At 55.0% G+C, this 16,155-nt stretch overlaps 1 protein-coding gene across 2 annotated transcripts in view; it reads left to right on the plus strand.

The window, feature by feature from the left end:
* The first annotated feature begins 4,419 nt into the window (after window positions 1–4,419).
* The window catches only part of LOC138517042 (zinc finger protein 84-like), a 44,388-nt gene continuing 32,652 nt past the window's right edge, over window positions 4,420–16,155 (plus strand). The window contains exons 1-2 of one of the 2 annotated variants that reach the window (XM_069632560.1): window positions 4,420–4,610; window positions 4,784–4,833. The gene's annotated coding sequence lies outside the window, so the exon portion shown is untranslated. The remainder of the gene's footprint in view (window positions 4,611–4,783; window positions 4,834–16,155) is intronic. The other variant, XM_069632561.1, reaches the window with a different exon arrangement.

Below are 16,155 nucleotides of genomic sequence, written 5' to 3' on the forward strand. Positions count from 1 at the left end.
AGATTTGAAGAGGAAGTACAGATACTTGCTCTCACACCTAATGAAAGTGGTTTAGGTCCATGGGTACCAATGGAAATAAATGGGATAACTTTGCAAGTTATGGTGGACACAGGTTCGCCATACACCATGGTAGATGTGGACACATATGTGAACATACTGAAAAAGAAGAAAGAAAATTTGCAATTAACAATAATTAAAGCAACTGGATATGGCAAAACCCCTATAAAAATAATTGGGTATGACTGGGTACATTTGAACTTTGAAGGCAGGAAGACATACTGCAGACTATGGGCCTCATTACAACTCAGGCGTTAAGGGTTAACGCCGTCGTTAACCCTTAACGCCTGATTCCGATTTTAACAGCTGCTTTTAGCAGCCGTTAAAATCCATGGCGCTAACCCGCCATGATGCTAATTACGCCACCCTAATTTACGGTGGCGTAATTAGCGCCTTCCCCACTCCCATTATGCCCTATGGGGCAAAAATGGGAATGGGGAAGGGAAAATGGGGATTTACCGCCCCACTCACCTTGGAATGGGGCGGTAAATCCTCCATCCACCATGGTGTAAACGTAGTTTACACCATGGTGGTAAAGTTGGCGTAATTACCGCCTGGGTCGTAATGACCCCCAATATGTTGCTGAAAATGGATTTTCTATCGTAGGATGGTGGGAACAAGCCTCATTGAAGATTCGGATACATCCGGGCGAGAATGTGCCCATCTTGAGTATAAATCAAGATAGCTGCAGTACATCTGAAAACGTAGCCAAAAGCTTTCCCAAAGTTTTCAATGATAATATTGGACTTCTTAAAGGCTTCAAGCATCGAATCATACTCAAAAGAGGGGCGAATCCTGTTGTTCATAAAGTTAGAAATATACCCATTGGCACCAGAGAAGCGTTGAAAAGTGAACTAGAGAAATTAAGCATGCAAGACATCATTGAACCCATCGAAAGCTCTGAGTGGTTGTCCCCCATTGTCATTGTCAAAAAACCTGATGGGTCAATCAGAATGTGTGTGGACTTGAGAGATTTGAATGCCAATATCTGGGTAGACCGTCACCCACTGCCAAACATAGGAGAAATGTTGACCACGATGAAGCCAGCGAAATTCTTCACGACACTCATCCTGTCATCGGAATATCACCAAGTAGTGTTAGATGAAGGATCTAGGCATTTAACATCATTCATAACACCATTGGGTGCGTTCAGATATAAGAGGATGCCGTTTGGTTTGGCTTCTGCGGCTGCAGTATTTCAGAGATTAATGCATCATTTGTTTGATGGTTTGCAAGGAGTTCACTATTTCCAAGATGATATTTTGATATCTGCGATGTCGGAAGAAGAACATGATGCTAAATTGCTAGGTGTTCTTCAAGTAATACAGCAGAAAGGTATGACACTAAAAATTGAAAAATGTAAGATAAAGAAGAATGAGGTAACCTATTTGGGTCATCGAATAAACGCAGATGGCATAAAACCCAAAGAATCATTGGTTGACACCATTCTTAAGATACCTGATCCAGTCAATAAAGATCAACTCCATACTCCGACAGAACAGAGCAAATGAGAAGTTTGATGTGCAAGGGAGTGAGATTTGACTGGTCTGAAGGCTGCAAGAAGGAGTTTGAGACAATTAAGTCATTAATTAATAAGGCGCCTGCGCTTAAGATGTTCGATTCAAGTGCAAAAACCAGAATATCGGTGGATGCCAGCAACATGGGGCTAGGGGTGTGTTGGAGCAGATTCAAGATAGTGAAGTAGTTCCCATTGCTTTTGCATCCAGGACATTAAGAGGAGCTGAGAAGAATTACTCGACCATTGAGAAGGAGGCTTTGGGAGTAAAGTGGATTTTAGAACATTTCAAAGGCCTCATTTGGGGTATACCTGTTGAAATCAGGACTGATCACAAGCCGTTAATACATGTTTTGAATTCAAAGAATCCCCACATGACTTCTCCACGCATAAGGAGGTGGACACTAATTATCATGCAATATAATGTCCATATAAAATACACCCCTGGAAAAACTAATGTAGTGGCAGATTGTTTTTCGCGTCTATCATGTGCCAGCGACATGATTGATTGTGATGACAAAGGGGAATTGACAGATGATCAAATGTATAATAGCACATATACATCCCAGCTTTTCAAAAGAAGAATGGATAAAGGCGAGAGAACAAGACAGTGAACAGAAGTCGCTGAAAAATGCCATTGGAAATGGTTGGACAGATATTGAGGAGAACATCAGATCTTGGGAGAAGCTAAAAGATGAATTAACAAGTGACAACACATGCGTGTGTTGAGGGGACTGGATAATACCTCATGTGCAGATGAGAGAGAAAATTATGAAGATAGCACATGAAGGCCATGTAGGAAGAAATTTAACAAAAAGAGAAGTAAGAGAAGCTTACTGGTGGCCCAATATGTGGGTGAATTGGAAAATCTTGTGAGAGACTGCACAGCATGTGCAGTAAGTGATAAAAGCAAGACAACACATATCACGCCATTGCAACCTGTAGAGATTCCAAATACTGTATGGACAAAACTGGCAATTGATATAGCGGGTCCATATGAAACCTTAGGACCACAAAATGTTTATTTTATTGTACTGATAGATTAAACATCCAAATGGGTGGAATGTGGAATAGTTGAAGAATCGATTTCAGCAATGAAAGTTAAGAAGTTTTTGGAAGAAATTTTTAACAGAGAAGGAGAGCCTTTAGAAATAATATCTGACAACGGTGCTCAATTCATGTTGCAAGAAATTCAAGATTTTCTTAAAGATAGGGCCATTAGACATAAAACAACAGCTTTGTATCATCCCATGGGTAACGGATTGGTGGAGAGGATGAATCGTTTTATAAAAGGTATCATTCAATTAGCTATTGTCAATAACATACCATTAAGAGAAACATTAAAGGAAGCACTCAACACGTATAAGGTTACTCCTCATTCGACAACTGAAGAAGAACCATTCACTTTGATGAGAGGAAGGATAGCTTCCAACAGATTTAGACCTGCATGGCTAGTAAAAACATTTTAAAAAAAAAAAATACATTTGGAAGAAATAGTCAACAGAGTGAGAAGGAAACATGTGCCAGCGACATGATTGATTGTGATGACAAAGGGGAATTGACAGATGATCAAAACATGGAGTGTATAATAGCACATATACATCCCAGCTTTTCAAAAGAAGAATGGATAAAGGCGAGAGAACAAGACAGTGAACAGAAGTCGCTGAAAAAGGCCATTGAAAATGGTTGGACAGATATTGAGGAGAACATCAGATCTTGGGAGAAGCTAAAAGATGAATTAACAAGTGACAACACATGCGTGTATTGAGGGGACCGGATAATACCTCCTGTGCAGATGAGAGAGAAAATTATGGAGTTTAACTTGTTCTCTAACATCGCTAAGAAGCCAGTGTATCAAATTATGCATCTATTTCACAAGAGTATCCTTTTTCAGTAATCATCTGATAGCAATGTTTTTTTTATATATATATTTATGCTTTTTAGCTCATAACTTCCTAATGTTAAAAATGCAAAATGTATATGGTTAAGTTGTTATAGAAGGGAAGATGCTGTGATGTTATTAAGTATATGTACATAGTTCTGTATCCATGACAGCATGTTCGTGTTTTGTTCCAGAATGTTGATGGAACCATACACGAAGATGCGTCTGATATGAAGGCTGGCCTACATGGGGGCTCCTCCCAATAAAGCCTAAACACATACAAATCATTCACTCTGTGTATGGCTGTCATTCATGAACAAATCCTAACAGTCCCGCTGCACATGCGCTTTTATGTGTCTCCCAGTGCTACGCATGCGCGTATAAATTCGCTCAGCCTTGCGCATGCGTACTTTATCCGTCTCTCAGCGCTATGAATGCCTGGGTTATTAATCTCGTAGTGCTGCGCATGCGTACTCTGGTTACCTCTCGCTCTCTCTCAGTGCTGCGCATGCGTGCTCTGGTTAGTGTGCTCTCACTGATGCGCATGCGTGCTGTGGTTCCCTTCTCAGTGCTGCGCATGCGTGATCTGGTTAGCAGAATGTCAGTGCTGCGCATGCGTGCTCTGGTTTTTGCCTTGTCACTGCTGCGCATGCGTGCTCTGGTTAGTAGGGTCTCACTAAGGCGCATGCGTGCCTTGGTTCACGCTCTCAGTACTGCGCATGCGTGTTCTGGTTCGCACGATCGCAGTGCTGCACATGCGTGCTTTGGTTTGCCAACTCTCAGTGCTGCGCATGCGTGCCCCGGTTAGCACCCTGTCAGTATTGCGCATGCGTGCTATGGTTTGCCCACTCAGTGCTGCGCATGCGTATCCCGGAAAGCACTCTGTCAGTGCTGCGCATGCGTGCTCTGGTTATCAGATTGTCAGTGCTGCGCATGCGTGCTCTGGTTAGCCCCCCCCCCCCTGTCAGTGCTGCGCATACGTGCTCTGGTTACCGGGCTCTCGGTGCTGCGCATGCGTGCTCATCGGCAAGGTCCCCTGGCCCCCGAGGTTCTGCATCGCGGGGCCCCCTGGAAGGCGGGACACACGGCACTCGGGAAGCAGCAGTGATGGCGGCATAAGGCTCTGCGGGTGCGTCTCACTGGCCTCTTCTTAGGGTGCGTGGGAAATTGTTTCTGGATTTACTTTATAGTCCTCCCCCCTGAGCACCTGATGGGGGGGGGGTCCCTTCCACGTGCAGTTATTAAGCTCATCAGGAGGGCTTCTAAGCGCTTGGGGAATAGACATGATGTCATCTAATGAATGATGTCGTCACTTTTTCTGTTTACAGGCCTGAATGAAGTGTTCCTGTCTCCCAGTGAGAAGCCCAGGCTCCCAAAGGTAAGGGATGGCCGGGTCCTCTCTGGGGTGTCCTGCCCTCCCTGTCCCTCCCCGTCCCTTTCTGCCTTTCCTCTCCTCGTCCCTCTTCCTGGGAGTGGTGTACTTGCTCTCCCTGGCCTTTGTGCCTGCGTGCTTCTGTGCTGTATGCCCATGTGTGCCTGTGCCATGCGTGCTCTTGCCCTCCCTGTCCCTCCCTGTCCCTTTCTGCATTTCCTCTCCTCGTCCCTCTTCCTGGAAGTGGTGTACTTTCCCTCCCTGGCCTATGTGCCCATGTGTGCCTGTGCCATGCATGCTCTTGCCCTCCCCGTCCCTTTCTGCCTTTCCTCTCCTCGTCCCTCTTCCTGGGAGTGGTGTACTTGCCCTCCCTGGCCTATGTGCCCATGTGTGCCTGTGCCATGCGTGCTCTTGCCCTCCCTGTCCCTTTCTGCCTTTCCTCTCCTCGTCCCTCTTCCTGGGAGTGGTGTACTTGCCCTCCCTGGCCTATGTGCCCATGTGTGCCTGTGCCATGCGTGCTCTTGCCCTCCCTGTCCCTCCCTGTCCCTTTCTGCATTTCCTCTCCTCGTCCCTCTTCCTGGGAGTGGTGTACTTGCCCTCCCTGGCCTTTGTGCCTGCGTGCTTCTGTGCTGTATGCCCATGTGTGCCTGTGCCATGCATGCTCTTGCCCTCCCTGTCCCTTTCTGCCTTTCCTCTCCTCGTCCCTCTTCCTGGGAGTGGTGTACTTGCCCTCCCTGGCCTATGTGCCCATGTGTGCCTGTGCCATGCGTGCTCTTGCCCTCCCTGTCCCTTTCTGCCTTTCCTCTCCTCGTCCCTCTTCCTGGGAGTGGTGTACTTGCCCTCCCTGGCCTATTTGCCCATGTGTGCCTGTGCCATGCATGCTCTTGCCCTCCCCGTCCCTTTCTGCATTTCCTCTCCTCGTCCCTCTTCCTGGGAGTGGTGTACTTGCCCTCCCTGGCCTATGTGCCCATGTGTGCCTGTGCCATGTGTGTTCTTGCCCTCCCCGTCCCTTTCTGCATTTCCCCTCCTCGTCCCTCTTCCTGGGAGTGGTGTACTTGCCTTCCCTGGCCTATGTGCCCATGTGTGCCTGTGCCATGCGTGCTCTTGCCCTCCCTGTCCCTTTCTGCCTCTCCTCGTCCCTCCTCCTGGGAGTGGTGTACTTGCCCTCCCTGGCCTATGTGCCCATGTGTGCCTGTGCCATGCGTGCTCTTGCCCTCCCCGTCCCTTTCTGCATTTCCCCTCCTCGTCCCTCTTCCTGGGAGTGGTGTACTTGCTCTCCCTGGCCTTTGTGCCTGTGTGCTTCTGTGCTGTATGCCCATGTGTGCCTGCGCCATGCGTGTTCTTGCCCTCCCTGTCCCTTTCTGCATTTCCTCTCCTCGTCCCTCCTCCTGGGAGTGGTGTACTTGCCCTCCCTGGCCTATGTGCCCATGTGTGCCTGTGCCATGCGTGTTCTTGCCCTCCCTGTCCCTTTCTGCATTTCCTCTCCTCGTCCCTCCTCCTGGGAGTGGTGTACTTGCCCTCCCTGGCCTATGTGCCCATGTGTGCCTGTGCCATGCGTGCTCTTGCCCTCCCTGTCCCTTTCTGCATTTCCTCTCCTCGTCCCTCTTCCTGGGAGTGGTGTACTTGCCCTCCCTGGCCTATGTGCTCATGTGTGCCTGTGCCATGCGTGCTCTTGCCCTCCCCGTCCCTTTCTGCATTTCCTCTCCTCGTCCCTCTTCCTGGGAGTGGTGTACTTGCCCTCCCTGGCCTATGTGCCCATGTGTGCCTGTGCCATGCGTGCTCTTGCCCTCCCTGTCCCTCCCTGTCCCTTTCTGCCTTTCCTCTCCTCGTCCCTCTTCCTGGGAGTGGTGTACTTGCCCTCCCTGGCCTATGTGCCCATGTGTGCCTGTGCCATGCATGCTCTTGCCCTCCCCGTCCCTTTCTGCATTTCCTCTCCTCGTCCCTCTTCCTGGGAGTGGTGTACTTGCCCTCCCTGGCCTATGTGCCCATGTGTGCCTGTGCCATGCGTGCTCTTGCCCTCCCCGTCCCTTTCTGCATTTCCTCTCCTCGTCCCTCTTCCTGGGAGTGGTGTACTTGCCCTCCCTGGCCTATGTGCCCATGTGTGCCTGTGCCATGTGTGTTCTTGCCCTCCCCGTCCCTTTCTGCATTTCCCCTCCTCGTCCCTCTTCCTGGGAGTGGTGTACTTGCTCTCCCTGGCCTTTGTGCCTGTGTGCTTCTGTGCTGTATGCCCATGTGTGCCTGCGCCATGCGTGTTCTTGCCCTCCCTGTCCCTTTCTGCATTTCCTCTCCTCGTCCCTCCTCCTGGGAGTGGTGTACTTGCCCTCCCTGGCCTATGTGCCCATGTGTGCCTGTGCCATGCGTGTTCTTGCCCTCTCTGTCCCTTTCTGCATTTCCTCTCCTCGTCCCTCCTCCTGGGAGTGGTGTACTTGCCCTCCCTGGCCTATGTGCCCATGTGTGCCTGTGCCATGCGTGCTCTTGCCCTCCCTGTCCCTTTCTGCCTTTCCTCTCCTCGTCCCTCTTCCTGGAAGTGGTGTACTTGCCCTCCCTGGCCTATGTGCCCATGTGTGCCTGTGCCATGCGTGCTCTTGCCCTCCCTGTCCCTTTCTGCCTTTCCTCTCCTCGTCCCTCTTCCTGGGAGTGGTGTACTTGCCCTCCCTGGCCTATGTGCCCATGTGTGCCTGTGCCATGCGTGCTCTTGCCCTCCCCGTCCCTTTCTGCATTTCCTCTCCTCGTCCCTCTTCCTGGGAGTGGTGTACTTGCCCTCCCTGGCCTATGTGCCCATGTGTGCCTGTGCCATGCGTGCTCTTGCCCTCCCTGTCCCTCCCTGTCCCTCCCTGCATTTCCTCTCCCCGTCCCTCTTCCTGGGAGTGGTGTACTTGCTCTCCCTGGCCTATGTGCCTGCGTGCTTCTGTGCTGTATGCCCATGTGTGCCTGTGCCATGCGTGCTCCCTGTCCCTCCCTGTCCCTTTCTGCCTTTCCTCTCCTCGTCCCTCCTCCTGGGAGTGGTGTACTTGCCCTCCCTGGCCTATGTGCCCATGTGTGCCTGTGCCATGTGTGCTCTTGCCCTCCCCGTCCCTTTTCTGCATTTCCTCTCCTCGTCCCTCTTCCTGGGAGTGGTGTACTTGCCCTCCTTGGCCTATGTGCCCATGTGTGCCTGTGCCATGCGTGCTCTTGCCCTCCCCGTCCCTTTCTGCCTTTCCTCTCCTCGTCCCTCTTCCTGGGAGTGGTGTACTTGCTCTCCCTGGCCTATGTGCCTGCGTGCTTCTGTGCTGTATGCCCATTTGTGCCTGTGTCATGGGTGCTCTTGCCCTCCCTGTCCCTTTCTGCATTTCCTCTCCTCGTCCCTCTTCCTGGGAGTGGTGTACTTGCCCTCCCTGGCCTATGTGCCCATGTGTGCCTGTGCCATGCGTGCTCTTGCCCTCCCCGTCCCTTTCTGCATTTCCTCTCCTCGTCCCTCTTCCTGGGAGTGGTGTACTTGCCCTCCCTGGCCTATGTGCCCATGTGTGCCTGTGCCATGCGTGCTCTTGCCCTCCCTGTCCCTCCCTGTCCCTTTCTGCATTTCCTCTCCTCGTCCCTCTTCCTGGAAGTGGTGTACTTGCCCTCCCTGGCCTATGTGCCCATGTGTGCCTGTGCCATGCATGCTCTTGCCCTCCCCGTCCCTTTCTGCATTTCCTCTCCTCGTCCCTCTTCCTGGGAGTGGTGTACTTGCTCTCCCTGGCCTATGTGCCTGCGTGCTTCTGTGCTGTATGCCCATGTGTGCCTGTGCCATGCGTGCTCCCTGTCCCTCCCTGTCCCTTTCTGCATTTCCTCTTCTCGTCCCTCTTCCTGGGAGTGGTGTACTTGCCCTCCCTGGCCTATGTGCCCATGTGTGCCTGTGCCATGCGTGCTCTTGCCCTCCCTGTCCCTTTCTGCATTTCCTCTCCTCGTCCCTCCTCCTGGGAGTGGTGTACTTGCCCTCCCTGGCCTATGTGCCCATGTGTGCCTGTGCCATGCGTGCTCTTGCCCTCCCTGTCCCTTTCTGCATTTCCTCTCCTCGTCCCTCTTCCTGGGAGTGGTGTACTTGCCCTCCCTGGCCTATGTGCCCATGTGTGCCTGTGCCATGCGTGCTCTTGCCCTCCCTGTCCCTTTCTGCATTTCCTCTCCTCGTCCCTCTTCCTGGGAGTGGTGTACTTGCCCTCCCTGGCCTATGTGCCCATGTGTGCCTGTGCCATGCGTGCTCTTGCCCTCCCTGTCCCTTTCTGCATTTCCTCTCCTCGTCCCTCCTCCTGGGAGTGGTGTACTTGCCCTCCCTGGCCTATGTGCCCATGTGTGCCTGTGCCATGCGTGCTCTTGCCCTCCCTGTCCATTTCTGCCTTTCCTCTCCTCGTCCCTCTTCCTGGGAGTGGTGTACTTGCCCTCCCTGGCCTATGTGCCTGCGTGCTTCTGTGCTGTATGCCCATGTGCCTGTGCCATGCGTGCTCTTTCCCTCCCTGTCCCTTTCTGCCTTTCCTCTCCTCGTCCCTCTTCCTGGGAGTGGTGTACTTGCTCTCCCTGGCCTATGTGCCCATGTGTGCCTGTGCCATGCGTGCTCTTGCCCTCCCTGTCCCTCCCTGTCCCTTTCTGCCTTTCCTCTCCTCGTCCCTCTTCCTGGGAGTGGTGTACTTGCTCTCCCTGGCCTATGTGCCCATGTGTGCCTGTGCCATCCGTGCTCTTGCCCTCCCTGTCCCTTTCTGCCTTTCCTCTCCTCGTCCCTCTTCCTGGGAGTGGTGTACTTGCTCTCCCTGGCCTATGTGTCCATGTGTGCCTGTGCCATCCGTGCTCTTGCCCCCCTGTCCCTTTCTGCATTTCCTCTCCTCGTCCCTCCTCCTGGGAGTGGTGTACTTGCCCTCCCTGGCCTATGTGCCCATGTGTGTCTGTGCCATGCGTGCTCTTGCCCTCCCTGTCCATTTCTGCCTTTCCTCTCCTCGTCCCTCTTCCTGGGAGTGGTGTACTTGCCCTCCCTGGCCTATGTGCCTGCGTGCTTCTGTGCTGTATGCCCATGTGTGCTTGTGCCATGCGTGCTCTTGCCCTCCCTGTCCCTTTCTGCCTTTCCTCTCCTCGTCCCTCTTCCTGGGAGTGGTGTACTTGCTCTCCCTGGCCTATGTGCCCATGTGTGCCTGTGCCATGCGTGCTCTTGCCCTCCCTGTCCCTTTCTGCCTTTCCTCTCCTCGTCCCTCTTCCTGGGAGTGGTGTACTTGCCCTCCCTGTCCTATGTGCCTGCGTGATTCTGTGCTGTATGCCCATGTGTGCCTGTGCCATGCGTGCTCTTGCCCTCCCTGTCCCTTTCTGCCTTTCCTCTCCTCGTCCCTCTTCCTGGGAGTGGTGTACTTGCCCTCCCTGGCCTATGTGCCCATGTGTGCCTGTGCCATGCGTGCTCTTGCCCTCCCTGTCCCTTTCTGCCTTTCCTCTCCTCGTCCCTCTTCCTGGGAGTGGTGTACTTGCCCTCCCTGGCCTATGTGCCCATGTGTGCCTGTGCCATGCGTGCTCTTGCCCTCCCTGTCCCTTTCTGCCTTTCCTCTCCTCGTCCCTCTTCCTGGGAGTGGTGTACTTGCTCTCCCTGGCCTATGTGCCCATGTGTGCCTGTGCCATGCGTGCTCTTGCCCTCCCTGTCACTTTCTGCCTTTCCTCTCCTCGTCCCTCTTCCTGGGAGTGGTGTACTTCCTCTCACTGGCCTATGTGCCTGCGTGCTTCTGTGCTGTATGCCGATGTGTGCCTATGCCATGGGTGCTCTTGCCCTCCCTGTCCCTTTCTGCCTTTTCTCTCCTCGTCCCTCTTCCTGGGAGTGGTGTACTTGCCTTCCCTGGCCTATGTGCCCATGTGTGCCTGTGCCATGCGTGCTCTTGCCCTCCCTGTCCCTTTCTGCCTTTCCTCGTCCCTCTTCCTGGGAGTGGTGTACTTGCCCTCCCTGGCCTATGTGCCCATGTGTGCCTGTGCCATGCGTGCTCTTGCCCTCCCTGTCCCTTTCTGCCTTTCCTCTCCTCGTCCCTCTTCCTGGGAGTGGTGTACTTGCCCTCCCTGGCCTATGTGCCCATGTGTGCCTGTGCCATGCGTGCTCTTGCCCTCCCTGTCCCTTTCTGCATTTCCTCTCCTCGTCCCTCTTCCTGGGAGTGGTGTACTTGCCCTCCCTGGCCTATGTGCCCATGTGTGTCTGTGCCATGCGTGCTCTTGCCCTCCCTGTCCCTTTCTGCCTTTCCTCTCCTCGTCCCTCTTCCTGGGAGTGGTGTACTTGCCCTCCCTGGCCTATGTGCCCATGTGTGCCTGTGCCATGCGTGCTCTTGCCCTCCCCCTCCCTTTCTGCATTTCCTCTCCTCGTCCCTCCTCCTGGGAGTGGTGTACTTGCCCTCCCTGGCCTATGTGCCCATGTGTGTCTGTGCCATGCGTGCTCTTGCCCTCCCTGTCCCTTTCTGCCTTTCCTCTCCTCGTCCCTCTTCCTGGGAGTGGTGTACTTGCTCTTCCTGGCCTATGTGCCTGCGTGCTTCTGTGCTGTATGCCCATGTGTGCCTGTGCCATGCGTGCTCTTGCCCTCCCTGTCCCTTTCTGCCTTTCCTCTCCTCGTCCCTCTTCCTGGGAGTGGTGTACTTGCCCTCCCTGGCCTATGTGCCCATGTGTGCCTGTGCCATGCGTGCTCTTGCCCTCCCCGTCCCTTTCTGCCTCTCCTCGTCCCTCTTCCTGGGAGTGGTGTACTTGCCCTCCCTGGCCTATGTGCCCATGTGTGCCTGTGCCATGCGTGCTCTTGCCCTCCCTGTCACATTCTGCCTTTCCTCTCCTCGTCCCTCTTCCTGGGAGTGGTGTACTTGCCCTCCCTGTCCTATGTGCCCATGTGTGCCTGTGCCATGCGTGCTCTTGCCCTCCCTGTCCCTTTCTGCCTTTCCTCTCCTCGTCCCTCTTCCTGGGAGTGGTGTACTTGCCCTCCCTGGCCTATGTGCCCATGTGTGCCTGTGCCATGCGTGCTCTTGCCCTCCCTGTCTGCCTTTCCTCTCCTCGTCCCTCTTCCTGGGAGTGGTGTACTTGCCCTCCCTGGCCTATGTGCCCATGTGTGCCTGTGCCATGCGTGCTCTAGCCCTCCCCGTCCCTTTCTGCCTTTCCTCTCCTCGTCCCTCTTCCTGGGAGTGGTGTACTTGCCCTCCCTGGCCTATGTGCCCATGTGTGCCTGTGCCATGCGTGCTCTTGCCCTCCCCGTCCCTTTCTGCCTTTCCTCTCCTCGTCCCTCTTCCTGGGAGTGGTGTACTTGCCCTCCCTGGCCTATGTGCCCATGTGTGCCTGTGCCATGCGTGCTCTTGCCCTCCCTGTCCCTTTCTGCCTTTCCTCTCCTCGTCCCTCTTCCTGGGAGTGGTGTACTTGCCCTCCCTGGCCTATGTGCCCATGTGGGCCTGTGCCATGCGTGCTCTAGCCCTCCCCGTCCCTTTCTGCCTTTCCTCTCCTCGTCCCTCTTCCTGGGAGTGGTGTACTTGCCCTCCCTTGCCTATGTGCCCATGTGTGCCTGTGCCATGCGTGCTCTTGCCCTCCCCGTCCCTTTCTGCCTTTCCTCTCCTCGTCCCTCTTCCTGGGAGTGGTGTACTTGCCCTCCCTGGCCTATGTGCCCATGTGTGCCTGTGCCATGCGTGCTCTTGCCCTCCCTGTCACTTTCTGCCTTTCCTCTCCTCGTCCCTCTTCCTGGGAGTGGTGTACTTGCCCTCCCTGTCCTATGTGCCCATGTGTGCCTGCGCCATGCGTGCTCTTGCCCTCCCTGTCCCTCCCTGTCCCTTTCTGCCTTTCCTCTCCTCGTCCCTCTTCCTGGGAGTGGTGTACTTGCCCTCCCTGGCCTATGTGCCCATGTGTGCCTGTGCCATGCGTGCTCTTGCCCTCCCTGTCCCTCCCTGTCCCTTTCTGCCTTTCCTCTCCTCGTCCCTCTTCCTGGGAGTGGTGTACTTGCCCTCCCTGGCCTATGTGCCCATGTGTGCCTGTGCCATGTGTGCTCTTGCCCTCCCCGTCCCTTTTCTGCATTTCCTCTCCTCGTCCCTCTTCCTGGGAGTGGTGTACTTGCCCTCCTTGGCCTATGTGCCCATGTGTGCCTGTGCCATGCGTGCTCTTGCCCTCCCCGTCCCTTTCTGCATTTCCTCTCCTCGTCCCTCTTCCTGGGAGTGGTGTACTTGCCCTCCCTGGCCTATGTGCCCATGTGTGCCTGCGCCATGCGTGTTCTTGCCCTCCCTGTCCCTTTCTGCATTTCCTCTCCTCGTCCCTCCTCCTGGGAGTGGTGTACTTGCCCTCCCTGGCCTATGTGCCCATGTGTGCCTGTGCCGTGCGTGTTCTTGCCCTCCCTGTCCCTTTCTGCATTTCCTCTCCTCGTCCCTCCTCCTGGGAGTGGTGTACTTGCCCTCCCTGGCCTATGTGCCCATGTGTGCCTGTGCCATGCGTGCTCTTGCCCTCCCTGTCCCTTTCTGCCTTTCCTCTCCTCGTCCCTCTTCCTGGGAGTGGTGTACTTGCCCTCCCTGGCCTATGTGCCCATGTGTGCCTGTGCCATGTGTGCTCTTGCCCTCCCTGTCCGTTTCTGCATTTCCTCTCCTCGTCCCTCTTCCTGGAGTGGTGTACTTGCTCTCCCTGGCCTATGTGCCTGCGTGCTTCTGTGCTGTATGCCCATGTGTGCCTGTGCCATGGGTGCTCTTGCCTTCCCTGTCCCTTTCTGCCTTTCCTCTCCTCGTCCCTCTTCCTGGGAGTGGTGTACTTGCCCTCCCTGGCCTATGTGCCCATGTGTGCCTGTGCCATGCGTGCTCTTGCCCTCCCTGTCACTTTCTGCCTTTCCTCTCCTCGTCCCTCTTCCTGGGAGTGGTGTACTTGCCCTCCCTGTCCTATGTGCCCATGTGTGCCTGTGCCATGTGTGCTCTTGCCCTCCCCGTCCCTTTTCTGCATTTCCTCTCCTCGTCCCTCTTCCTGGGAGTGGTGTACTTGCCCTCCTTGGCCTATGTGCCCATGTGTGCCTGTGCCATGCGTGCTCTTGCCCTCCCTGTCCCTTTCTGCCTTTCCTCTCCTCGTCCCTCTTCCTGGGAGTGGTGTACTTGCCCTCCCTGGCCTATGTGCCCATGTGTGCTCGTGCCATGTGTGCTCTTGCCCTCCCTGTCCGTTTCTGCATTTCCTCTCCTCGTCCCTCTTCCTGGAGTGGTGTACTTGCTCTCCCTGGCCTATGTGCCTGCGTGCTTCTGTGCTGTATGCCCATGTGTGCCTGTGCCATGGGTGCTCTTGCCTTCCCTGTCCCTTTCTGCCTTTCCTCTCCTCGTCCCTCTTCCTGGGAGTGGTGTACTTGCCCTCCCTGGCCTATGTGCCCATGTGTGCCTGTGCCATGCGTGCTCTTGCCCTCCCTGTCACTTTCTGCCTTTCCTCTCCTCGTCCCTCTTCCTGGGAGTGGTGTACTTGCCCTCCCTGTCCTATGTGCCCATGTGTGCCTGTGCCATGTGTGCTCTTGCCCTCCCCGTCCCCTTTCTGCATTTCCTCTCCTCGTCCCTCTTCCTGGGAGTGGTGTACTTGCCCTCCTTGGCCTATGTGCCCATGTGTGCCTGTGCCATGCGTGCTCTTGCCCTCCCCGTCCCTTTCTGCCTTTCCTCTCCTCGTCCCTCTTCCTGGGAGTGGTGTACTTGCTCTCCCTGGCCTATGTGCCTGCGTGCTTCTGTGCTGTATGCCCATTTGTGCCTGTGTCATGGGTGCTCTTGCCCTCCCTGTCCCTTTCTGCATTTCCTCTCCTCGTCCCTCTTCCTGGGAGTGGTGTACTTGCCCTCCCTGGCCTATGTGCCCATGTGTGCCTGTGCCATGCGTGCTCTTGCCCTCCCCGTCCCTTTCTGCATTTCCTCTCCTCGTCCCTCTTCCTGGGAGTGGTGTACTTGCCCTCCCTGGCCTATGTGCCCATGTGTGCCTGTGCCATGCGTGCTCTTGCCCTCCCTGTCCCTCCCTGTCCCTTTCTGCATTTCCTCTCCTCGTCCCTCTTCCTGGAAGTGGTGTACTTGCCCTCCCTGGCCTATGTGCCCATGTGTGCCTGTGCCATGCATGCTCTTGCCCTCCCCGTCCCTTTCTGCATTTCCTCTCCTCGTCCCTCTTCCTGGGAGTGGTGTACTTGCTCTCCCTGGCCTATGTGCCTGCGTGCTTCTGTGCTGTATGCCCATGTGTGCCTGTGCCATGCGTGCTCTTGCCCTCCCTGTCCCTTTCTGCATTTCCTCTCCTCGTCCCTCTTCCTGGGAGTGGTGTACTTGCCCTCCCTGGCCTATGTGGTCATGTGTGCCTGTGCCATGCGTGCTCTTGCCTTCCCCGTCCCTTTCTGCATTTCCTCTCCTCGTCCCTCTTCCTGGGAGTGGTGTACTTGCCCTCCCTGGCCTATGTGCCCATGTGTGCCTGTGCCATGCGTGCTCTTGCCCTCCCTGTCCCTCCCTGTCCCTTTCTGCATTTCCTCTCCTCGTCCCTCTTCCTGGAAGTGGTGTACTTGCCCTCCCTGGCCTATGTGCCCATGTGTGCCTGTGCCATGCATGCTCTTGCCCTCCCCGTCCCTTTCTGCATTTCCTCTCCTCGTCCCTCTTCCTGGGAGTGGTGTACTTGCCCTCCCTGGCCTATGTGCCCATGTGTGCCTGTGCCATGCGTGCTCTTGCCCTCCCCGTCCCTTTCTGCATTTCCTCTCCTCGTCCCTCTTCCTGGGAGTGGTGTACTTGCCCTCCCTAGCCTATGTGCCCATGTGTGCCTGTGCCATGTGTGTTCTTGCCCTCCCCGTCCCTTTCTAAATTTCCTCTCCTCGTCCCTCTTCCTGGGAGTGGTGTACTTGCTCTCCCTGGCCTTTGTGCCTGTGTGCTTCTGTGCTGTATGCCCATGTGTGCCTGCGCCATGCGTGTTCTTGCCCTCCCTGTCCCTTTCTGCATTTCCTCTCCTCGTCCCTCCTCCTGGGAGTGGTGTACTTGCCCTCCCTGGCCTATGTGCCCATGTGTGCCTGTGCCATGCGTGTTCTTGCCCTCCCTGTCCCTTTCTGCATTTCCTCTCCTCGTCCCTCCTCCTGTGAGTGGTGTACTTGCCCTCCCTGGCCTATGTGCCCATGTGTGCCTGTGCCATGCGTGCTCTTGCCCTCCCTGTCCCTTTCTGCCTTTCCTCTCCTCGTCCCTCTTCCTGGGAGTGGTGTACTTGCCCTCCCTGGCCTATGTGCCCATGTGTGCTCGTGCCATGTGTGCTCTTGCCCTCCCTGTCCGTTTCTGCATTTCCTCTCCTCGTCCCACTTCCTGGAGTGGTGTACTTGCTCTCCCTGGCCTATGTGCCTGCGTGCTTCTGTGCTGTATGCCCATGTGTGCCTGTGCCATGGGTGCTCTTGCC

Source organism: Ambystoma mexicanum, chromosome 6q, assembly GCF_040938575.1.
Source record: "Ambystoma mexicanum isolate Mex_15411 chromosome 6q, UKY_AmexF1_1, whole genome shotgun sequence".
Taxonomy (NCBI): domain Eukaryota; kingdom Metazoa; phylum Chordata; class Amphibia; order Caudata; family Ambystomatidae; genus Ambystoma; species Ambystoma mexicanum.